Below are 26,666 nucleotides of genomic sequence, written 5' to 3' on the forward strand. Positions count from 1 at the left end.
TGACTTGGCCAAAGACACTAGCCATCTGTGTGTTGAGACAAGTGATAGAAAGGAACTGATCGAAGAAGGTTGTCTTTGGTTGCTTTATTCTGAACAGTTCCCATAGAATGTATTCCCCAGATTAAGTCAGCCAATGTTGATGTATACGGCACAAGGAATTTTCTGAGCCCGTACTTGCACGAGTTTCGCATATTAGATGGGGGATACTATGACAGCGATTGCCAATTGTCAATGTCTTCAGCGGTTTGTTGATCTCATTTGATGTGAAGACATTTGACTATCACTATCCACTGAACACTGTGCATTGTGCTTTATCCTGGGCTCCAGCGCTGATGTACTAACCTGGGATATTGTCCGTGTACCGGAATGTGTGGAGAAACGTCACAAATATTAGTAGTTCCTCTGTTTGCATCACAAATCGCTTCGATATAATGGACTGCAAATACTTAATGGAGAGTCTTGCCTGTGTGATCGCTTGGTGACCTCACTGGTTATTTGCACTGCATTACGTATTCAGCAGCAAGATCGCACATCTTGACGAATCCATTGTGCATTGTTATAAATGTTGGGTCAGAAGTGATTTTACACTTGTTTAAAAGTCAGAGAATGCAAATTTTAATTGCTCCCCTAAGGTACTGGTAAATAGCAGCCTATGGTTGAGCCTTGTTGTGTCAGTTGTGTTTTCCTGGTTTTTCTTCACACGGGCCTAACTCCCAATGTGTCTTTTCATTGTGTCAGGGGGAGTTCTGAGTCACCTCACAAACTATTAGCATCCCACGGCTCATGAAAGATGACGAGGAGCGATTGGATTCTCAAAGATTGCTTTGGGAATCATTGAGGATCTCTCCACAACACTCATTTTTTAAAACGTTGCAATATTGGAAATGAGTTTTTCCAATAAGCTGAAATACACTTGTGAAAGACATAAATGGGAGAATTTAAAATTATGGATCGATTCGATGAGTCACATGCTGCAAAAAATATTCCTCGTGTCCTGGGGAAGTGTGTCAATCAGTTATTGATGTTGAAAGGTGTGCTTCACTGCAAGTAACCTCTTGTCATGTACAGTCATATCTAGCTGGTGTTAGTGTGTTTGGGAAGCATTTCTGTACAGCTATGAAATGTAATGATCACTGATACCTGTATTCCTGTCATTCACATTGTCTCTCACACACATTCTCTGCTCTTTCTGCGCTGGTAATTATCAATCTGTAGATGTAAGTCACACAAATCATGTTTCACTGTGCTTCTGCATTTCTTCTTCAAAAGTTCAGAAACCAGTGTCCATTCTGTGCAGAGCCCAGCACTCAGCCTATGTACTCTCCAATGATTCAGCTCAACTGGTGTGTGCCTGATCAGGACTACACAATCTCATCATTCCCAATGATTCTGGACTGCACTCCGATTCAAGGCCATGACTGAAGCAATCCTGCCTTTAATCTAATCCACGCAAGTGCCCATGTAACCGCTCGCCTCAGATGACTGCAGTCTGAATATCCACCTTTGGTCTTTGACAAATGTCGGACAACTTCAGTCCGAGCAACTGGGAAGACATCAGTACCTGTCAACTCGAGCTCCTCCAAAAATCATTGTTGAACTAACACAACATTCTGCTGCACCATTATGCCTTCTACAGATGGATATATATGACTAATCGGGATCTTATTGTTTTTTTCAGATCCATAAATGACCTCACCCTCTCACTGGAATCATGGGTCTGCGCTTTGCACGATGTGTTTTCAATTCCTCTTCAGCTGTTGGTTTCCTCCCATCTCTGTCTCTAACTCTGTGTTTGTGTGTGTGTGTGTGTGTCAGTCTGCATAAAATACACTTTCATGTAATTTTCACATTTACATTCCTTTGTATCTGGCTTTTCTGTTTTTTCATTTAACGGCTGCTGAAACATACTGACTCTGTATGGATATTCTCATAATTTACTTGCTTCAATTTTGCCTCGTTTATGGATATGAAAATTTGTGATGTTCAATTAGTTGCTGATTTATGCTGTCTTATTTTTAAGCCAGTAAAAGCGACAGTCAAATTTGGAAGTTGAAAAGATTGAAATATCTACACTTTAACTCCCCCTCCCACTCCGCCAAGGACATGCAGGTCCTTGGCCTCCTTCATCGCCAGACCCTGGCGACACGACGCCTGGAATAAGAGCGTCTCATCTTCCGCCTAGGAACACTCCAACCACTCGGGATGAATGTAGATTTCTCCAGCTTCTTCATTTCCCCTCACTCAACCTTATCTCAGTCCCAACTCCCGGATTCAGCACTGCTCTCTTAACCTGAAATCTTCTTCCCGACCTTTCCGCCCTCACCCCCTCTCCGGCCTATCACACTCACTTCCTTACACCTGTCGTATTCCAATCGCCCCTCCCCCAAATTCCCCCCTAACTTTTATCTCAGCCCACTTGGCGCATCAGCCTCATTCCTGAAGAAGGACTTATGCCCGAGATGTCAATTCCCCTGCTCCTCAGATGCTGCCTGGCAACAGAACCACACTGTTCAATGCTTCTTTTTTATCCTGCCTATTACATCTTCTGCAACAATGTTTGCGTTCACCTCTTCCATCGCTAAACTCTTGTAGAAATTCCCACTTGAATCTTTGCTGAATTTGCCCTCCTTTAACGCAATAACTCATTGGACAAACCACAAAGGTTCACGTCATACTGCCCTGAGCCATGCTCCAACTTCACCTTTGTTTGGCATTGACAAAGGGTCAGTTAGACTCAAAACGTCAGCTGGTTTCTCTCCTTACAGATTCTGCCAGAGCTGCTGAGATTTTCCAGCATTTTCTCTTCTGGTTCCAACTTAACCTTGTCAAACACAGCAAGCACCATAAGGTACTTCCTATATTGAATGCAAACTTTCCTGATCTGCACACGCCTTTATTTAAAAGAAAAACAAATTCAACGTGTACAGCTCAGTCAAATTACTTCCCACCCCGGCTCCCTTTTCATTGAGACACTCCCTTTCTCAGATTCCACTTTCTCAACAGTTATTTGAACACTTCATTGGGGGTACGGCGCTGGAAGTCGAGAATTCCGCTTCTGATTCACCTCAAAAGTGACTGACTGTTTTTTTCAAATCCACCCGGGATATCCTATTATGTAGACCCATGTTGAAGAGAAAACGGAGGAGATTGATCTTCCTGCTAATTGTGCTTAATGTTAAATAGACTCCAATAGCATTGTTACAATTACAAATCATTGGCTTAAAACTTACAAATTTAAAGAAGAATCTTCTTGTAAACCCAATGGCTACACACACAGTCTCATATACATGAAACAAACGTGGCTCTTATAAACTGAGAAAATTGGGCAAGCAATTCAGTCGTCCCGGCTTTCAGGACTGGACGAGTTGTTATCCATCCTGATAAGAACATTGCTTTATGATCTTCCTTTTCTGGATGATTTCTGTTTGCTGATCTACAGGAGGTACAGGATGTTGGTAAATTTATTGAAGATCTCAGTTTTAATCATTGAAAATCGCAACTCAAAGCATCTGGTGCTGGGAAGATAAATTGACTTTTTTCATGGTTAAGGTGGCATTTACTGCAGGGAAAGATTGAACTTGTCAGAAGCTGGACCTCTGATCGTTTCTCTGGAGCCTATTCAGCTGGACAAACTGTAGAGTTATGTTAGAACTAATCACATAATCATTGGCAGCAGAACGCCACTGTGATCGACAACTGGTCCACAGAAAAAAATCAATTAATATTAGCAAAGAAATCTCTACTCGAAATCAACTTTCCAGCTCTAATTTATCGGCTAACTTCATCTCTCCTTATGCGAAACAGCAGCTGCAGAGGCAATGTTTCCAGTGAGCAAGAGGTTAATTGTTTTCAAAGCATCAAATAATTCGCCAGCAATCATGAATATGAAAGCAGTTGTGCACACTCAATGATCCGATACTGAGGTTCCACATCTCTGTTCTTCCTTGGAATAAACAACTTGATTATTTCAATTTCCTCCTTGGGAAATTGCAACCTCACGTCACTTGTCATGTTCTGCCTTGTGACAATCTCAACATCGGATAAACTGGTCATTATATTTGACATGGTAATGAGGCACAATCCTATTATTTATAGGGAACACGTTCATTTCCTGAAGACTCTCCCACTGTATAATATTCACGCTGCTCTGCTTTATACTGTCACAGGCTGGGTTTACTGCCAATTTCACCTTAATTGATTTTTGGCCATTTCTGCTCAGAAGTCGGAAAGAAAATCTTTCAGGAAGATGTCTGCGAATGAGGTTTCGGTTGGAGTGATTTTGTTGAGCTTTACATTGAACATTCTCTGGGTTTTGATGTTAATAAGCCTGTGCACTCTTGAGAATGCTCGGTGCTTTTGTGTGGTTTTTAGTAGCTCGTACATTTCAGTAGAATGGACAACAAAAGAGTTCCAGCAACATATTTTAACAACATGTGTTCATTTTATTCTGACTCTTGTGCAGAACCCTTCTACTAACATTAACATCTCAGTGACCAGCAAAAACGGCAGGATACTCCGAGGCTCACAAAAGTGGGAAGGTTTCCAGAGACCCAGGGACGGAGGATCAAAGGAAATCATTCAGTTTGTTGCTTGTTATCTCAGGAGCGTTTGCCTTATTAAGAAGAATGTTGATGCTTTACTCTCTGTGGAGACGTATGCATTTCTTTGGCTACAGATTCATGGAAATGCTCGTCCTGGTATGTAAAATTGGCTTCATCGTACACCTGCTAAGATGCTACACATGCATTTATTCCATGATCCACGAAGTTCACAGAGTGTGGAAGATAGTACTGAAATATCCCTTTAGTCTCATTCTTGAATGATCAAACAGTGAAAAGAAATAAATTATTTATTGATTATGAAATGTGCCACCTCATTGTGTGCCTCATCTTCTTCAAGTTTTGAATCAACTGTTATATACCTAACAATGGTGCAGATTCTGCCACTCTTCAGTTGATTTCGTGTTCAGTGTTCGCTTGTGCGCTAGTTATGTCACAAACAATGAGAAGCCAAAATCTGTCAAAAATGTCTGTCTGCAGTGGTAGGATTAAAACTACGTTCAAAGTAGACATTGATGGTTAATTGCAAAGGGTTAATTGGATAGGACAACGAGCAATTACATAAAGTTGAAATATGCATGGGAAACAGGATAAATGTGAAACCATTTTATATTGAAAGAGGAATGGCTGCGTGATGCGACACTGTTGTAGGAAATGTCCTGCTTCGCCGTTACACGAAATCACGTAGAGTTGTTTCCTTTTACAATGGAATGTCCGGAAAGGTACTGAAGGTACCATGAGATGATGATGCTGCATGCCATCTTTTATTTACAATGGCGGTGACATTGCCCTAATCAGGGCACTTCGCCATGGAATCGGGATGTGAATAATGCCAGGAGCCTCGAGTTCGTCAGACAAGCCATCGTAACACAGGATCAAAAATGGAGAAGAGGTTCGAGAAAGTAGATATTTGTTGAATATTGCTAAAGTAATGTTATGATGGTGTAGGTGTGTACTGTAACTTTATAAACGAGACAAAACTAACAAAGACTGACCGAAAGCACATTAAGATCTAAGCATCATATAAATGTAACACTTGATTGAAACATATACGTGGAGTTGGTTGCCGTGAAACAAAACCAAGTCAAATTCGGCCAATCAGATGAAATTGTGCGCCATATGCCTAAATCCAGTCGGATGTGAATTTAATATTTTGATGACTTCAAGATAATGAAATTATTCCAATGTGTTGAGTTATAAAACCAGATATTTTGAGCAGTTAGGAGGAAACTGGCAAACACCAACAAGAACAGACTGTGAACCATATCTCTCTCTGAAAAGTGCCTGTCCATTAGAAAAGTTGTACAGCAGAGTTATAAATAATTGAGCGAACGCTATCTGTTGGACCTAAAGAATAAAACCGTTAATATTTACTTTAAATCGTGCATCTGCGATTGTTCTTTACCTCTCGAAATTTAACAGATTATGATGCAAGGTGAACTTTTCTTTGTGTCGGGTTTAAATTAGCAGAAGGGGTTACACCGTGTAGGAACAAATTGGCCGTTTTCGTTCCTGACTTGAACAGGATTAAACAGATCCAGTCTGAGATTTCAACAGAGTTGAGTAGATTTTGTTTACAGAATAAAGAAGCACATCAGATTTAAGCACTTGCAGGGTTAGTGTCTCAGATCGTTAAAAAAAAGTAGGTGTGACAATTTGTTTAATTTCAGTTACGTGTACTTGGTAAAATTAAAACTTGATGAAGTGGCTCAAAAAATTAGGGAATAATTCTGGAGTTTCAATTTGGTTCTTAAATTTGCCAAGAAAGCTTAGAAAGAAAAGAAAAGACCATGTAATTAGAATTAGCAAAGAGGTTAGGATTAGGTTTAACAGAGGACAAAAGTAAAACTGAAATGGGAATGGCATCACTGAAACAATTAGATGTGATGAGAAACCAGCAAGTGCAGTAGAGCGAGAAAAAATATAATGGGGGAAAATGAAATTATAAGATATACAAAGGGATAAAGAGAGAGAAAGAGAGAGGGGGAAATGAATGTTCTTCGCTGAGCAAAGAGAGAAAAAGAAGGGAAAGAGAAAGGGAGAAAGTAGAAAGACAGAGAGAAAGCAAGAAACGATTCTTAGCTGAGGAAAAGAGAGATTTGAACTTGAGAAGGTGTGACTTCGTCGCAAGTGTCAAATTAACGTGAAGGAAACTAAACGAGAAGTTAGTGACATCCAAATATGTGAGAACGCTGCCACAAGTTCATGAGAAAGATGTCGAAGCTTTCTTTATTTGTTTTGAAAAATTGTCAAGGCAGAGGGAATGTTCCGAGGATTTATGGGTAATGCAAGTTTAGACTAAACTGGTAGGCAGAGCGAGTGAGGCAGTTTTCACGCATTCAGACGGGGTTCGGTGTCAAGAGATTGTGCAGAGATCAAACATGCTATTTAATGCGTTTATGAATTGGTACCACAGCGTATAGATGGCGATTCAGAAACATAAAGACGGAAACATGTCAGAGTTATGTTGGGTTTGAAAGAATGAAACATCGTCATTTTGATAGGTGGATGTGGGCCTTAAAGATACATAAGACCAATGAGGTTCTATGGGAGATTATTTTAGTAGAGGAGTTCAAAAACCTCGCTTCCAAAGATGATACGTATTCACGTGGAGGAACACAAAATTCAGAAATTAGGAAGGGCAGCAGAATTTCCAGATGAATACACGTTATCACATAAGACACGTTACTGACCAGAATGTCGTCCTGTGACGAATAGATGTTGAGAGAAGGGGAGATACTGCACTATGAAACCAAAAGCAAGGAACACTGGCCAGTGTTTACCAAAAGAAGTCCAAGACGGTGGAAAGGTAGTGAAAGATTCCAGGTGTTTTCACTATTAAGTAGAACTCTAATGTCACAGTCGTGGACGATAAAGTAAGAGAATGTGGGACAAGATGTGGGAAATGAAGCTAGGCCAGTAGCATTAGAGAAAGTAGTAAAGGAAACCATAAGAAGAGAGGAGGAGCTACAGATAAATGCACAGCCTCGGCAGGGTCTGGATATGGAGTTAGTCCCTAGCCTCTTTAAGAATTCGCCACTGTGGGTAAACTGTACTCATTTAGTCGACAGCGCAATGCTTAGAACTGCTGCCTCACAGTGCCAGAGACCAGGGTCCAATTCCCACCTCAGGCGACTCTCCGTGAGGAGTTTGCACATTCTCCCCGTGTCTGCGTGGGTTTCTTCTGGGACCCCCGGTTTCCTCACACAATCCAAAAATGTGCACGTTAGGTGAATTGGCCCCGCTAAATTGCCCTTAGTGTAAGGTGAAGGTGTACATGTAGGGGAATGGGCCTGGATGGGTCGGGCTTCGGTTGGTTGGTGTGGACTTGTTGTGCCAAAGGGCCTGTTTCCACACTGTAAGTAATCTAATATAATCTAAGTAATCTTAAGAACAGGGGAAGAATGACATGAAGTTGGAATTTTGAGAGATACATGATGTAACCATTCACTAAAAGTAGAAGATAAGAGAATTTGCACTCTTTCCGATCTGTTATCCGAGAGGATGTTACTTGGTGGGATAGGATGACAGAAATTTAGCCTTCTTCTGTGTAAGATCTGTTTGGCATCCCAACATAAGACTGGGGAAGAAACAGTGGGCATGATTGTCAGTGGGCGTCAGTACCAGGAATCCAGTTTGTTCTTGGGAATCATTTTGCAGGATCCAAGGTGGGAGTGACACCGCTTGTTGTGGAAAAGCCCAAGGAAGACCAAGAAACTGAGGGAGTTAGAAGAAAGATATCCTGATATTTTCACAGATTCTGTATTCACAATATCCTCACATCATTAGTCAAAGTACGAAGCAAAAATTAAGGAGAAAGATGAAGGAGTACGGGTTCAGTTAGTGGACACTGTGTTTGATACCATGGTCTTGGAAAATCTGAACAGGCAGAAGGTCGAACAAAAGTGTTTAGTCCTGAAGGTCACGTCTTGGTATGAAAAGATCAGGCTCAGGTCCATAAACATGTTTAATGGCCTGGAAAGCAAAGCTAAAGGTGTTAACTTTTGTTGTGCGTGTCATACACGTCAAATGGCGGGTAGCTTACACGTGGTCATCAAACCAGCACTTTTGTTGTCAATTCCCATTTTCGAAGAACATTTCACGCGGGATATTATTGATTGGGTAGATCGCCTCCAGATAACACAAAGAGAGAAAGAACTGGAGAAACAGGTGTTACTTACTGCCCTGTAGAATGAGTAATCAATTCCTCATAGAGTCACAGAGTCATAGAGATATACATCATGGAGACAGACCATTCAGTCCAACCCGTCCATGTTGACCAGATATCCCAACCCAATCTAGTCCCACCTCCCACCACTCGGCCCATATGCAACCAAATCCTTCCTATTCATATGTTTAAAAATATGAAGATTTCCTTGGGGAGGGGGATATTTTAGTAAACTTGTGGGTACACTACATATATTCGGCCGTTGACAAGTTTGCTTCTGCAATATGAGGACAAATATAGGAATCAGATGAGGAGGAGTAATGCTATTGCACATGAAGTCGATGTCTTAAATGCTGTTTTATTCAAGCAACACCCCTATAGGCTCAAATCTTTAAAAGCCAGTCAGGTCCACAATGAGTTTGAAGCCATACTCAACGAGGATGTCTTTGAACTGAGTCAGTTCAAGTGGAGTTCGCTGATTGTCTTAGTTCCCAAATGGAACGAGAGTCAATGATGTTGTGTCGATTATTGGAAGGTCAGCGCCATTACAAATTCTACGTCATTTCCAACACCGAAATTTCAGGTCTGTATTGAGAAAGTTGAACAGTCTAGTTACATCACCAAATTGGACATACTGCGTGGATACTGGCAGGTAACGTTATGGAAACGGTCAAGTTCATTTCTGCGTTCGTAACCTCAAATGGGCTACATCAATTCAAAGTGATTCCCACGGAACGAAGAACACACCTGCACAATCCAAAGAGACATGAAGAGAGTTGTGACCGTTTTAACAAACTGTGCAATCCATTTGGATGTTCTCGTGACCTTTCGTAAGTCCTGGAAAGATCACATGGTACAGTTGACAGAGTTCTGTAAACGCCTATGAGAAGCAGAACCGGTTATTAACTTAAACAATTTTGAATATTGCGAAAGCAGAGGTTACTTTCTTTGTGCATAACGTCACTCATGGAAGGTTGACCCCACGGAAAGCAAAGATGAAGGTAGTCGAGCAATTTCCACGACCAACCTCATTGAAGGGGGTGCTTTGATACTTGGGGTTAAGCTGAATCTATCAGAATATTATTACAACCTTCAGCTGGTTAGTGTCACCATTGACCGATTTGCTGAATTAAAGCACAAAGTTCCAATGACAGAGCAATGCCAGGAGGCGTTCGAACATTTAAAGCAATATTAGCCCCTGCACCAGTTTTAGCTGCACTAATCCTTTTGAAACCTATAAAACTTGTGAAAGATGCTCGTGACTTAGGAGGAGAAGCAGTACTGCTAAAGGGAGATGATGATGGGATTGAACAGCCCGTTGGCTACTTTTCGAAGAAACTCAACATCCACCAGAGGAAATGCTCGACGGTTAGAAGAGAACATTGAGTTTGTTACTGGCCTGACAACATTTAATGTGTACACCACGAACAATGTGTTGCGGATGGCTGTGTACTCCTCTCACATTGTTTGAATGCTTGAAAGGCAAGAATAATACACTTGTATAATAGAGAACTGTAATTTACAAATCAAACCATTTGTGACTCGTAAGAAAGTCATCACAGATGTGTTATTATGGATTTAACACAATGTCGAGATGAAATTGGTAGCTATTCAATGTTGTGTGTGTGAGTGTATTTGTGTATGTGTGTGTGTGTGTGTATCACACATACATGCATGCACATACATATATGGGAAGAGGTTACTATGAACATAGATGAAAGGTATATGTATGTCATGATAATGTGGTTAATTAATGGTTCATCTTTTTTTCTGAAGGGCGTGTTAGAAAAGTGTAGTTGTGCACTGTACCTTTCAGAGAGAGGGGAAGCTAGCAAGGACTGACTGAAAGCGCAGAGAGTGCTGAATTTGGCTAAAAATTGAACACTTGAATGAACGAAGTTTCTGGAATTGCAATTTCATGTAACAAAACCAATTAAAATTTGACCAATCAGTTTAAACTGTGCGCCAGATACAAAATTCTATTCAAATTTGATTTCAATGTTTTGATGACGCCAATCCAATGAAATGTTCTGATATTTCCCGGTATCAAACTGGATATTGTGAACAGTTTGGAGGAGAATTGGCAAACACCAACAAGTATACACTGCAAGCCAAACAGCTCTGTGAAAAAGAAAAGGTGCTCAGCAGAAGACCAAAGAAGAGACGATCCAGGAAAACCCAGAGGAAAATCGACTAAGCTGACTGATTCTGAAACATGCCTCTGTTATGTACCCTTGGACAGGTCATGGCTTTAGAAAAGTCTGCCTAAGAGGCTTTCAGGAGTGATAGAAATGCATTGGCACACGTTGCTGCCCCTGTTTGGAGATGTTGATGAGAGTCAATGTTTAATGAATTGTCAATCAAACAGGTTGGTTAATTCTCTACTGAGTAATGCACTTTGAATATTGATGCCAAAGCTAATGGCGCCCTCAGGTTTATGCTGTGACTTGTTGAGAGCTAGCAATGAATTGTCACCTCCAGGATATTGATCATGTGTCACTGAGCTGTGGAAACATCGTCAAATACTTAGGCGTGGTGATTTTATTTAATTCTTTTGGAGATTCTATTTTCTCTGAAGATGGCACTGCACAAAAGGCCCTTTGAAATTCGTCAGCCCAAAGGTTAAAGTTGTGTGGGTTTTCCTGTATTTGGGCATTGAGACGCTCAATCGAAATGTACGCCTCCAAACTCCTGTGATTCACAACCAGTTCAGACTGCGCTTGGAAATGAAACAGATAATGGAAGGGTGCTGTAAGTATCCCCTTCTGGAATGACGGGGAGTGCAGCATTTCGTGATAAATGCCAAGGCGGGAATATTTGCTCTCGCATTCAGTATTACTATGATTCGTCTTGTTTTTATTGTGTGATCTCTCTATCTCATTCAGATATTGAAATAGTTTAATGTGAGCAAATTCGAGGTCTTGCACTTTGTAAAAAAGAATACAAGCATGGACCATTTTCTAAACGGTGAGAAAATTCATAAAGCCAAAGTACAAAGGGATCTGGGAGTGCTCGTCGAGGATTCTCTAAAGGTAAACATGCAGGTTGAGTCCGTGATTAAGAAAGTGAATGCAATGTTGTCATTTATCTCAAGAGGGTTGGATAATAAATGCACCGTTGTGCTACTGAGACTTTATAAAGCGCTGGTTTAGGCCCCATTTGGAATACTGTATCCAGTTTTGGTCGCAACACAGCAGGGAAGACATACTGAGACTGGAGCATGTCCAGTGGAGATTCACACGGATGATCCCTGGAATACTAGGTCTAACATACGTGGAACAATGTCCAATCCTGAAGGACTGACCAGCCGACAATGCAGCTCGCCCTCAATCTCAAGGCGCCAATAACAAAGAAAAAAGAAATTTACTGCAAAGGAAAACGCCCTTTGATCTTGATAAACTTGCACTGATCGAGTTTCAATATCTAATTGTGACACCTATCTTCAAAAGATCTGCATCTCTTTACTCCGTGTCCCTTCATGCATCTTAAATTACATTATCGTTCCCGCCTCTATCACCTCTATTGGCAAAGCGTTCCATGCACCCACCACCCTCTGCATGTAGAACTTGCCATGCATAGCTGCCCTAAACCTTTCCCCACCTCACTTTGAACTCGTGACACCTAGTAATTGAGATCTGCATTCTGAGAAAATGCTTCTTGCTGTCCACCTTTTCTAATTCTCATGATTTTTTAGACCTCATAGTGTCTCTCCCCAATCTTCTTCTTTGCAGTGGAAATAATTCTAAACCAACTCTCTTTTTACCAAGTTTCCTCTACGCCCAGTAACATTCTGGTGAACCTCCGCTGCACACTCTCCAAAACATCCATGTATCCTTTTAGTAAGATGGCGACCAGAACTGTATGCATTATTCCAAATGTGGTCGAACAAAAGTCCCTTGCAACCATAACATGGCCTGCCAACCTTTGTACTCAATCCCTTATCCAATGCACGAAAGGATGCCGTATGCCTTCTTGACCACTTTGCTGACCTGCGTTGCCAACTTCTGGGAATAATGGACTTGAACTCTCAAGTCTCTCTGTACGTAACTTTTCCCCAGGACTCTTCTGTTTACTGCATAGTTTCCTCTTGGATTGGATCTTTCGGAATGCATCACCTCGTATTTACTTGCATTCAACTCTACCAGACAGTTTTTTTTTGCCGTCTGTCCAATCTATCTATATTCAGCTGTATTTTCGATAGTCCACTTCACAAACTGCGACTCCACCAATCTTAGTGTCATCTGCAACTTGCTAATTTGGCAACCAATACATTCCTCCAAATTATTTATATATATATGACAAACAACAGTTGTGCCAGCATGGATGGTTATGGAACACCGAAGGTCACAGGTCTCCACTTGAAATGATTTAGTACCAATGTTCTAGCGAAGAGGATTAATAGGGTGATCAGTCGGACTTTAAACTTCTGAATTGGGGGTGTGGAAAGTGAAAGCGAAACGGTGTATGGAGTTAAATGGAATGATAAGCAGCAGGATAGCATGTATGCAGGTGGATTTAAGCTTGAGGCAGACTAGGAATGCAGCAAAAAGGAAGGATAACTTCGGGCATGTTATGACGTCCAATATCACGAATGATAAGAAAGTTATCATTAAGGGACTTTACCTGAATGCTCGTAGATGAACTAACGCGACAGATCATCGTGAATGATTATGATGTGATAGGCATCACAGAAACGTAGTTGCAAGGGGTTCAGGACTGGCAGTTAATCATCCAAGTATTTACAACTTATCGAAAAGACAGGGAGTTGGGCATAGGGGCCAGGGTGTCCTTGTTAGTTAAGAACAAAATTAAATCTATAGCACTAAAGGACATGGGGTCGGCTGATGTGGAGTCTGTGTGCGTGGAATTGAGGAACCACAAAGGCAAAAAAAACATAGTGGGAGTTATGTACAGACCTCCTAACAGTGGTCAGAACCAGGGGCGAAACATGCACCGGGAAATAGAGAAGGCATGTCAGAAAGGCAAGGTCACGGTGATCATGGGGGACTTCAATATGTAGGTGGACTGGGTAAATAATGTTGCCAGTGGATCCAAAGAAAGGGAATTCATGGAGTGTTTCCAGGATGGTTTTTTTTGGGAACAGCTTGTCATGGAGCCCACAAGGGAGTAGGCTATTCTGGACCTCGTGCTCTGTAATGAACCAGACTTTATATATGATCTTTATGTAAGGGAACACTTAGGAAACAGCGATCATAATATGGTAGAGTTCAGTCTGCAGTTTGAAAGAGAGAAGGCAAAATCGGATGTCATGGTGTTAAAGTTAAATAAAGGTAATTATGATGGCATGAGAGAGGAACTGACGAAAATCGACTGGAAGCAGAGCCTCGCGGGGAAGACAGTAGAGCAAAACTGGCAGGAGTTTGTGGGTATAATTGAAGACACAGTACAGACGTTCATCCCTCAGAAAAGAAAAATTATCCGGGGAGGGATTAGACAGCCATGACAGACAAAAGAAGCCAAGAAATGTGTCAAAAAAAAAGAGAGACCCTATAAAGTGGCCAAGAGCACTGGGAAATCAGAAGATTGGGAAGAATACAAAAACAGAGCATAACAGAGAGAGAAACAAGAAAGGAGAGCATCAAATATGAAGGTAGGCAAGCCAGTAATATTAGAAATGATAGTAAAAGATTCTTTCAATACATAAGAAACAAACGACAGGCAAAAGTAGACATTGAACCACTTCAAACTGATGCTGGAAGGCTAGTGATGGGAGATTAGAAAATAGCTGGAGAACTTAATAAATACTTTGCACCAGTCTTCACAGTGGAAAACACGAGTAATATCCTAAAATGTAAAGGGAGTCGGGGGGTTAGTTGAGCATGGTTGCCATTACAAAAGAGAAAGTGATAGAAAAGCTAAAAGGTTTTACAATTAACAAATCTCCTGGGCCCGATGGGCTACATCTTACAGTTCTGAGGGAAGTGGCTGAGGAAATAGCGGAGGCGTTGGTTGAGATCTTTCAAAAGTCACTGGAGTCAGGGAAATTCCCGGATGATTGGAAGATCGCTGTAGTTCAAGAAAGAATCAAGACTAAAGATGGAAAATTATAGGCCATTTAGCCTAACCTCGGTTGTTGGTAAATTTCGAGAATCCATCGTTAAGGATGAGGTTTCTTAATTCTTGTAAGAGCAGGGTCGTATTAGAACAAATCGACATGGATTTAGTAAGGGGAGGTCGTACCTGAGAAACCTGTTAGAATTCTTTGAAGAGATGACAATTGGGTTAGACCAGAGAAACCCAGTGGATGTGGTCTATCCAGACGTCCAAAAGGCCTTTGATAAGGTGCCACACAGGTGGCTGCTGAGAAAGGTGTTCGAGGTGAGCTACTGGCAAGGATTGAGGATTGGATGTCTGACAGAAGGCAGAGAGTTGGGATAAAAGGTTCTTTTACGGAATGGCAGCCGGTGACAAGCGGTGTCCCACACGGTTCAGTGTTGGGGCCGCAGCTGTTCAGGTTATATATTAATGATCTGGATGAAGGGACTGGGGGCATTCTAGCGAAATCTGCCGATGATACGAAGTTAGGTGGACAGGCAGGTAGTACTGAGGAAGTGGGAATGCTGCAGAAGGATCTGGACAGTTTGGGAGAGTGGTTCAGGAAATGGCTGATGAAATTCAATGTGAGCAAATGTGAGGTCTTGCACTTTGGAAAAAAGAGTACAAGCATGGACTACTTTCTAAACGTTCAGAAAATTCATAACGCCAAAGTACAAAGGGATCTGTGAGTGCTCGTCGAGGATTCTCGAAAGGTAAACATGCAGGTGGAATCCGTGATTAAGAAAGCGAGTGCAATGTTGTCATTTCTCTCAAGAGGGTTGGAATATAAAAGCAACGATGTGCTTCTGAGAATTTATAAAGGTCTGGTTAGGACCCATTTGGAGTACTGTGTCCAGTTTTAGTCCACCCACCTGAGGAAGGACATACTGGCAGTGCAGCGTGTCCAGCGGAGATTCAAACGGATGATCCCTGGAATGGTATGTCTAACATACGAGGATCCTTGGATTGTATTCATGGGAGTTTAGAAGGTTAAGGGGAGATCTAATAGAAACTTACAAGATACTCCATGTCTTGGAAAGGGTGGACGCTTGGAAATTGTTTCCATTAGGTGCGGAGACGAGGTCCAGTGGACAGAGCCTCAGAATCAGAGGGGGTCAATTCAGAAAAGAAATATGGGGACATTTCTTCAGGCAGAGAATGGTGGGCCTGTGGAATTCATTGCCACGGATTGCAATGGAGGCCGGGACGCGAAATGTCTTCAAGGCAGGGATTGATAAATTCTTGATGTCACAAGGAATTAAGGGCTACGGGGAGAATGTGGGTAAGCGGAGTTGAAATGCCCATCAGCCATGATTAAATGGCGGAGTGGACACGATGGACCGAATGACCTTACTTCCACTCCTATGTCTTATGGTCTATGGTCTTATTTTGAGAAACTCCCTTCCAATACTACTCTCTGTTTCCTGTTGTCCAGCTAGTTCACTCTCCATCCAGCAATAACACCCGGGACCCCATGCGCCTTCATCTTCTCCATCAGCGTATCATGGGGAACTTTATCAGACGCCTCACTAAAGTCCATGTTATGACATCTACAGCCCTTCCCGCATTAGTATATACCATTCCCGTGCTTACAGATTGTAGTGTGATGCTCCCTCAGCCGTGACTCTATCACCATAAGTACCGCCTTTTGTATGGAATAACCGCCACTTCCTCAGCCCTGAACAACTGACAATGTCCTCTGCCTGGGGACAGACCATCTGGCAGCATAACACTTATTCAGATTGGCCCACTTAGGATGTAGTGATACCTCTTTACTGACCGCGATTACATGACACCTGCAGGGTTGCAATTAATTTTGAGCATTTAAAGTGAGGAGGATGTTCTGACTATACATGAAGAGTAATGCAGATTTGTCAGACCGATTGGCAGGATGGCAGGACGAACGCATGGTAAGAGATTACATAGTTTAGCACTATTTTTCATGCAGTGGGAATGGGGAGTGGAGTTCTCAACAGATTAGCTGAGGTCACCGACAGTACACAAAACAGGCAATTTCACCCAACAAGATGACAACCAGCATCAGATGAGTCACCTACCCTGGATTGCCTATCCTACATTTACCCCTGACAAATGCTCCTAGCACGATGGGCAATTTAGCATTGTCAATTCACCTGACAAGCATATTTTCAGATCGTGGGACAAAACTCAAGCACCCGGAGTAACTCCATGCAGACATGGTGATAATGTGCACACTCCACACAGAGATTCGCCTGAGGCGGGAATCGAACTTGAGATTCTCATCCTGTGAAGCAGCAGTGCTAACTACTGAGCCACCATGCCTGCCCAAAGCAAGCCTTATGATGCTGTAATTGACCTCAGGTGATCAACAAAAAGGGGATGGTGGTTTACTTTGTGTATTTATTACAGTCCTCCAAACAATGGGTGGGACGTTGAACATGACATTTAGAGGAAGAATTTGGAAACCTGCAGGCTGTGTTGAGTTTAGTTTGTTGGTAATTTTAATTATCCAAGCGAACACCCGAGGAAAACAACGCAATGTGTGCAGCAGAAATTTCTAAAGCAGCAGATTTCGAGTCCAACCAGCAAGGGAGACATTCTGGATCGGGGCTTTGGAATTTAAGCAGATCAGCATGGAAAGGTCACAGGCCGGGAACATTTGGAAAACAGCGATTATGACATGATAATGTTCAATCTGAAGTTGGAAAAGGATAATCGTCAGTCAATAATTACGACCTTTGATTGGAAATGTGGAGATATATAGAGATCTTTAAGTTGAACAGGATTACATAGATTGGAAATGCATTGTAATGGTAAAACTATGGATGAAAATGAACAAATTTCAAAAAAGAGACGAGTAGGGTGGTGTCTGTGTACCGACTGAAGAGAAATAAATATGGATTATCTAAAGCTATCCAAAGTTCCCTGTATGCCTAAGGATTGAGGGGATAAATAAGGCAGGAAAATGATGTATATGCTGAAATAAGTCACTGATGGTCACAGAGCGCTTCACTTCTCATAGACTCGAGTAACTGTGGGTTACGATAGGAGGCGTGGACACATTTAAAAGTGAAAGGAGAGTACGCAGAATGCTGGAAAATCCCAAGATGATCTGGCAGTGCCCCAAGTGCAAGACAAACATTGATAGCGTATCGAGTTTAGATTCTGAAGAAACTCTGATGTCAGTCAGATTCGCCTGAACATGCACGCTGTTTTGATCTCTCTCTCTCTCTGTCTCTCCATAGATTATGCCACATCTGCTCAGTTTCTCCTATGGCGTTTGCTTCGATTTCCAAAATACGCACAAAAAAATTCAGAATTTTGTCTGTTGAGATATGCAAAAAAGAGGTCGAAAATGAGGTGTTGGAGAACGAATGAGGCCATTCTGAGTCCTCAGCTGCTCCTGCTATTCCATAAGTGCTTGCCTGTGATAGCTGGTTTTATTGCATCACGGTGCGATATCCCTTCAGTTCATCACACCCTCTGTATCTCTGCAATCGCTCACTGCCTGAAAAACACTTTTTGGCGTGTATGCTCCTCAGCATCGGTATACCCTGAACATTATGAGAACTACCCTGAGAAACTGTACTTTCAGCAGCCAAATTAAATGATGAATTCTTCCCATCCTCATTCCTGCTGTACATTGAGGGTCGTGCTTTAGATTAGATTAGATTACTTACAGTGTGGAAACAGGCCCTTCGGCCCAACAAGTCCACACCGCCCCGCCGAAGCGTAACCCACTCATACCCCTACATCTACATCTACATCTACCCCTTACCTAACACTACGGGCAATTTAGCATGGCCAATTCACCTGACCTGCACATCTTTGGACTGTGGGAGGAAACCAGAGCACCCGGAGGAAACCCACGCAGACACGGGGAGAACATGCAAACTCCACACAGTCAGTCGCCTGAGGCGGGAATTGAACCCGGGTCTCCGGCGCTGCGAGGCAGCAGTGCTAACCACTGTGCCACCGTGCCACCGACTATGTCAAGTGTCTGTGCACTTCTCTCCAATATTTTAAGATTTATCATTGACAAGTGAACATTTTTACTATATTTTATATGTGAGCAATAGCAGAACGTTTTAGTTTTCAATTTCTTCCCATATGACCGGAAGAGGCAGAGGGGGAATTAGACCATAGAGTTGATTGAGCATTTCCCGACATTGAAACAGATCGTGGCCGATCTGATCATCCATCACTCCACTTCCTTTTCTTTTCCCAAGACACTTCCTCCCCTTATGAATTGAACACTCATTTTCATGAATGAGCCCCATAGTCGTCTGTGGTAATGAACACCATACTAACCTCTAGCAGGAGATGTTCCGTAAGATCTATCTTAAAAGGTTGACTTCCTTACCCAAAGAGGACACACTCCAACAAAGTGTCACCTCAAAGGAAATGCTGGCGTTCGCCAATGATTATACGATGTTCAGCACCTATCCATGACTCCTCAGTTACCGAAGAGTCCATATTCACCACAAAAATATCTAGAGAGTACACAAGCTTGAGCTTACAGGTGGCAAGTGACTATTGCCCTGCACTAGTGACAGGAAGTAAGCTTCTGCAATAAGTGTGAAAGTGAGGACTGCAGATGCTGGAGATCAGTGTCAAGTAGTGTGCAGCTCAAAATCATAGCATGTCAGGCACCAAAAGAAGAACAGAAATGCCGACGTTTCAGGTAAAGTCCCTTCATTAGGAACATTTCTGATGAAGGGTTTATAGCTGAACATCGACCCTCCGACTCATCTGATGCTACCTGACCTGCTGTGATTTTCTAGTGCCACACTTCTGACCTCGAATCAGAGATATTGTAATCACTGCTACTTGATATTCAAAAATGACCGTTCGACAGGATTTCTTAATTGTGTTATTTTAAGGCTTTCATGTTGATTTTTAATTATATTTCCTGACCTTTCTAAATAATACATAGGATTTGTCATGAGACACCTCTGTATCTAAGATGGCGCCAGGAATGTGGACAATACACACCTTTCACTTTGCTTCTCTCTCTCTGTGTTTGAGCACACTTGACAAAAATTCCAATTCTAATTCTAATTCTAAATCGAGTACACATTCTAATTCTAGATCCCCCCAACTGCATTCTGCAAAAGTGAGCACATACGGCTCACAATGCTATAAAAGAAGCAGTTATTTCTCATCTCAGCTTTCAAACTATCTCTTTTGACTCTGTATCCCAGTTCTCTTGGTCGAAACTATCCCACAAAAAAGAATAATTTGCTCAATGTCCACCTTATCAATTGCCTTTCTCGTAAAAGTGCCTCATTCGGATAAAAACTCACCCTTCTGAACTCCATCATGAGGTCCTATTTCAAGCCAAAGTTACTTGCACTCCTTTCATTACATCTTTATCATGTGCTGAAGCAACTTGATGAACGTCCTCTGAACTGCCTCCAGTGCCACCAAATCTTTCCTCAAGAAAAGTAACCAAAACTGGACAAAATACTCCAATTCTGGTCTCACGACGTCTGTTTAATTATAATAACAATTTGCCTTTGTATAGTTCAGTCCATTTGCAGTAAATTCAGGATTCAATTTTCCTTTCTTATTATATCCTGGATGATGTCACAATGGTTCAGGAGAAGGGAAATTAAAGGATCCCAGGTAACTCAGGAATTTTCAACTGAACGAGATTAACGTGGGATGAGTACGTGGATGAATTGGAAATCATGTACTTTTATATGTCACCCGGTGGCATTAGGAAGGTGTGAAATAAGAAGTGCCGATGGAGAGATCATTTGCGGTGCGGTGTGTCGGTGTTTTTTCTTTCTTTGAGTGAATCATTAAAGAAGATGTTAAACTGCATAATCACAATTTCAGAAAAGTTTCAAACATGAGAGTGACACCTTTGATTTGGAAGGGATTTGCACCATCACACAAGCATGGTGGTAAGACACATAGCAACCAGTATCTGATAAAGAGTCAGAATAGACATTAGTGACAGAATGAAGGGTCCTGCATCAGGTCCTCCTGATAACGGGGACTCCTTTGCTCCTCAGATCTGCCTGACCTGCTGTGCTTTACTCCAGCCCCACATTTTACCGACATAGATGCAGAATGGCCCGATACAGCTTCAATGAACGATTTTGTACATTGTTAATTGGTTATGGCATGATCTTCAAAGCAGAGAGATTCAATTGCTACTCCATTGTCATCACTGTAACAGCACCGGAAAACCAATGAGGGAGGTCGTGTGTTCCTAAATCTGGGCTTTCATCATTTCAGCGTCTTCGTGACTGCAATTGCGATGCAAACTGTCCGCATATGAACAGCAAGAGACTTCTGTCATCAATACATTTACATGCATGGTCAGGGCTCGCTCCGCCTTGGTCGTGTCAATTTGACAGCAAAAGCGAGTGGACGGGCACTTTCGCTAAACATTCACCTCTGAAGAGGAACAGAATTGCTGAAAGTCTCCGTCCTGTCTGCCACTCTTCAGTGAGCTGCAGGGACTGAGGTGTCCTTGGACATTGACCAACAGCTTTATTTTCGACTTCAAAATCTCTTCAGATCACTTCTTCAATCATTTTTGTGTATATTGTGCAGCAGGTGTACATGGAACAGAGCAAAACACACCCATAAAAAGATAGAAAATAAAACACCGACTCGGTCGAAAGCTGCTTCAGGTCTTTTTACTGCCATCATTAGAGAACCATGTGTCCACCAGCTTCACAACACAGTTTTCATTGTGGCCAATGTAGCTCAATGTCGATAAATTCAATACATTGAATTTTGGTAAGCCAAATAAGGATAGAACTTACACTGTTGTTGGGAAGTCTGGGGAATGTTGCCGAACGGAGAGACCCAGTAGTTCAGTGACATGGTTACTTGAAAGTGGTTTTGCAGGTATACGGGTTGGTGAAGAAAATGCTTAACACGTGTTCACTTTGAGATTTAGGAGATGGAGTCAATCCCTTTTCTCTGAGAATGAATACTATGTGCGGATTGGCACTGACTCCTTGAAAAGAGCATCATGTCTGCTCATGGCGACTTTGAGGAATTCGAAGAGAAAATGTGAAGAGCAATGTCTATTCTCCTGGGTTTTCTGGTTCTGGGCTAGCTGATGCCTGTTTTAGAATGAATATTGCAAGGCTTTTTTTTAAGGGTGGATGCTTATCTGAATAGGATCATGGAAGAGCAGATGAAGGCCATTCGTAATTCAAGATACTACTCTCTCTCATTTCAATGACTCTAATATTGATTTAGTGGGCTGATTAGTGACAAACGGGGTTCTGCCAAATAAGTGCGAGTGCATGCACTTGGGTAGGCCCAACAAGACAAGGTCATAGTAAAAGATTGGAGTGTCCCTGCAGAAGCATCAACGATCACAAGGAAATGGGAGGACATAGTAACTGACTTCATAAGATATCCGGACAGGCAGATCAAATGTTTAAGATTTTACATATTATACTTGGCCTTATTAGCTGAGGTGCAAAGTTAAACAAAGGTGATGTTTGAACTGCATCAAATATTGCTCAGTCCATAGTGAGCATGTGCCTGATGGAGGGCTTGTGCCCAAGCATCATGTTTGCTCCTCGGATGCTGACTGGACTGCTGAAGTTTTCCTGTACGATATTCTCGACTGATTATATTGTGTGCAGTTCTGAAATGATCATCGTATGAGATATGAAAGTTCTGGGGATTGGCCAGGATATTGCCTTGGGCTCGAGTGTTGAAGAGCGTTTCAACAGATTCGGCTTGTTGCCTTTTCAGTGAAGGAGATTGAGAGTGGAAGTGATTGAGGTGTACAAATTTATGAGAGGCAGGAAGGACGCATTGCCCCATCATTGGCAGTACAATGAATAGGAAGCATAATATTAACGTAAGCAGCAGAAAGTTTATGGTAGATGTGAGGAAAAACGTTTTTGTTCAGAGAATGGTGGGGTTGAGAAAATCAGGTCGTCTACTTTAGGGAGAGCAAATCCCTCAAGCCATAAAGAAATATTCAAGTGTGCATGCAATAAAGTGTGCCAAACGCTGGAAAATAGGATTTGGATAGTGAGGCAGTTGGGAGGATGCGTTGGGCCAAAAGGCCTTTTCTTTTGCTGTCGATTATGGACCTTGCTGACACTGTCGAGGGAAATGTACTTGAGCGAATTAGCAGAATGATAACAATCTGTCGCTTGGAATAGCGCAGAATCATGTGCTGGGAGGTGGCGATGATGTGGTGGTGATGGGGTGGGGGAGGTTGTGGGCGACGGGGTGGGTGGTTGGGTCTCAAACCAGCATTGCCTTTCTTAGAGAAGACGATGCTTCACTCCCGAAACCGACTGTGCCAGGTCGGTTAGATCAACTTTGAAAAGTTGACATGCTGGATTTTTTGTTTTGTATTCTTCCCTGGATGAGCATGTATTCGAGAAAATAAGGATTGAACACTAAGTTCTATGACTCACTGGTTTGAACACAGCCGGAGGTTTGTTGTTGAAATTTGATAGCAAATTACAGGGAGCACATCATTGGTCGAGAGAGAGTACAGAAGGGATGCACACGATTGGAACTTGAATCTGAACGGGGAACTCTGGAAACTCCAACAACATACACCAGGTCCTGGAACGTTGAACTAGAATGAGTAACTTTATCTTTCGAACAGTACAGAGATGTGGGGATGAAAGTTCTGTCTGAATGTGCCGTTACTTTACTGTGGTGCAATGATTCCCTTCTCCTTATCCTTCAGTAGCATGACAATGGGAATATTGGAATATTGCACAGCATTCTGGTTTGTGTGTGTGTCAGTGATAGCAGACGTCAGGGTTGGTCTGTCTCGACCGTTGCGTCAATAATCTCTCCCTTTCTATTCCATAGAAGGATTCTCCTCTTTTGAATATATCAGTGGAGTGTGCAGAGCAAATCGCTATGATACAGGAGACGTTTACATCGTTGTGTATTGCCCCGAAGTGTTATGCTGCTGTAAGAAGTAATGATTGAGTAACTGGGAATTGTCCCACATATACTCCCTCTGAAGCTGGGCCTGACACTAACTGTATTTCTTGTTGTTCAGGTTCAGCTACAGTGGATCAATTTAGTCACCGCTGAAGCATTACATTCTGACTTGTGGAAATAAAACTTCGAGCATTGATTGCAGCACATTGTCCCTTACTCATTTTTCATTGTGATTTCTTTGTCTGTTCAGACCGACTCAAGGAGAGGGGGAGTTCGGAAAAGGCATGAGCATCATGACATCTTATACATCAAACACAGACAGGATTACAGAATCATTGCTTCCCGCCAAATCGCAGGTTCGATCAGGAGCATTCGTATATCCTTGCCCCACTGGAAGAACGAAAACTCCAGAGATGATGTCACAGTGGTGACCACGGCCAAAGGTGACTGGCCCTGGATGTCCTCAAATTTGGCGTCTAACCCTGCATGATCTCACTAAGTACATCCCGACCTGGGAATGGAGTCCCCTTGCTGAGTTTCCAACAAGTACCCTCCCTCAGCCAGCCAATCCGACTGCCTGTTAATAGAATTCCATCGATAGAAGGTTTTGAGCGGAGTGAACGGCACAGATCGGAAATTGCTTTGGTCAACATAAACGGCTGACCACATGACCACATCGAACAGTGGGGATCAGATATAGAACTGATCGGATTAGGGTTCCAACAGTACTCTACCCTGAGCATTGTGGCAGCCTAGTCTGACATTTCAAGGAACAACATTGAATCACCTTGCATGTTCCACTCATATAGACATGTGGAGGGGGTGATTATTTTATCATATTTAATAAAAGACTGGTCAATCCTTGAGATGTACAAAGATCTGGTCATAATGCCTCTTTTATCGCTTTAAATGCAAGTCACCAACATGTCACCAATTCTATGAAAGATGCCAGTGCTCTAAAAGGTGCTGGTGAAGGCTTGCTCCGTTCATCACTTCATCTGAAACGTCCATTAGCTCTCCTCCCACTCTCACTCATTCATTATTCATAGTTCCGCTTCGCTCTCCTTCCTCATCCTCTCCCTCTCCATCTCACACTCTAATCGACCGCTGATCTTCTTGTTGTCCCAGTCTCATCGACATGTTCCTCCATTATGATTTCAAACATAGAGCAATACCTCAAATGAACAGACCCTTTGGCTCATCGTGTCTGTGCAGACATACAATATGTTTCTAAACTGACCTCATTCGTCTGAACATGGTCAGAAAGCTTTTATTTTCTGTGTACTCATGTTTCTCCCCACGTAGCATTGAAATGTTGCTGTCGCATCTGTTTTCACGCTTCCTCCCAAGCTGGCAGCGTGTTACAGACACTTGCCACCATTTGCATAAAAAATAATTTTGCCTCTCATATCTACATTAAAGTTTATCCTTCTCATCTTAGACACGGTTTCTGATATTTCAACCCGTGAAGATGGTCGTGCAATTCACTCTGGTCATGCCACTCATAATTTGATCGACCTCTGTGAATGCACGACTTAACCTCTAAATCTCCCGTGAAAAAATTATTGAACTTCTACTCATGGCAAATCCACTCTAACCCAGTCAGGATCCTAATAAATCTTTTGTGCGACATCTCCAAAGTCGTCCTGTGCTGCGGAGAACGGAAAGTGCACACAATGCTCCAAGGGTCCCGGAACAAAATGTTTTACAAGCTGCCGAATGTTTTACAGTCAATGTCCTGACTAATGAAGACTACCACTCCACACATCTTTTTTACCACGTAATCTTTTTTTTCTACTTTCAGGCAGCAATGGATTTGCATCCCAATATTTGTCTGCGTATCAATGCTCTTCAGGGTCCTGCCAGTTACTACATTAATTCCTATTGCATCGACCTGCCAAAATCAATGACTTCACACAGAGTCAGAAAATCATAGAGATGCGTAACAAAGCAAAAGTCCCTTCGTTCCAACTCGTCCGTCACAACCAGATAACTTAAGTTAATCTAATACTATTTGCCATCAATGGGTCCATATCCCTCTAAATCCCTCCAATTCTGGTACCTATCAAGATACCTTTTAAATATTATAATTTTAACAGCCCCCACCATTCTTGTAGCTACTCATTTCCGACACGCACCGCCGTCTGTGTGAAAATGCAGTCTCTAAGGTTCGTTTCCCATCTCTGCCAACTAAAATTATCGCTCACCAGCAGAAGTATGCTTCCCTACCCACCACTCCAGTGTGTTCCACATATACCATTTTCTCTGCAACTCACATGTTGGGTACACGCACCACATCTACCCACCCTCCACACTTGGAACCTTCAGTTGCCGTCTAAAAAGTTGTTAGCCTTTACCCTTTACCTCTGTTCAAGGCTCCAAATAAATTGTCAAATTCAGCTGAGATTTTTCCGAACGTTTACCCACGACATCTACTGTGTGCGTTGCTCTCGATGTGGTCTTCTTTACATTGGGTACAGGAATTCAACCCCTGGAGATTTTCTGAAAACATCTCAGGAACACATATGCCAACGAAACCCACTGCACAGTGGCCAACAATGTCATCTCACCCTCACACTACTCCAAAGACAATCAAATTCAGGGCCTCCCCCACCACGAAATACAAACCACCAGATAACTGAAAGAAGAACGTCTTGTCCTCCACATTGGGACCTTTCCGCCACACAAGGTAAACATCAACTTCAATAGTTTGCAAAGTTGCCGTTCCTCCACCTGAACCCGAACCAAATGCTCCAACTTGGCGCTGCCATATTGACATGATATACCTGTTCATCTTCCTTCCCTCCTATCCATTGCATCCTTTCCAACGACCTGTCACGATAAACCCACACCTACATTCACCTATCATCTTTCAAATTAACTTACCCCACTCCAACCGCCCACTTTTATTTATGTCTCTGAGCCCTTCCAATCCCCACCGTTTTGGTGGTTGCTGCAAAATACAAATGTTGTTGATTCAACTGTGAATCTTCTCCATA

The sequence above is a fragment of the Chiloscyllium punctatum genome, chromosome 51, assembly GCF_047496795.1.
Source record: "Chiloscyllium punctatum isolate Juve2018m chromosome 51, sChiPun1.3, whole genome shotgun sequence".
NCBI lineage: Eukaryota > Metazoa > Chordata > Chondrichthyes > Orectolobiformes > Hemiscylliidae > Chiloscyllium > Chiloscyllium punctatum.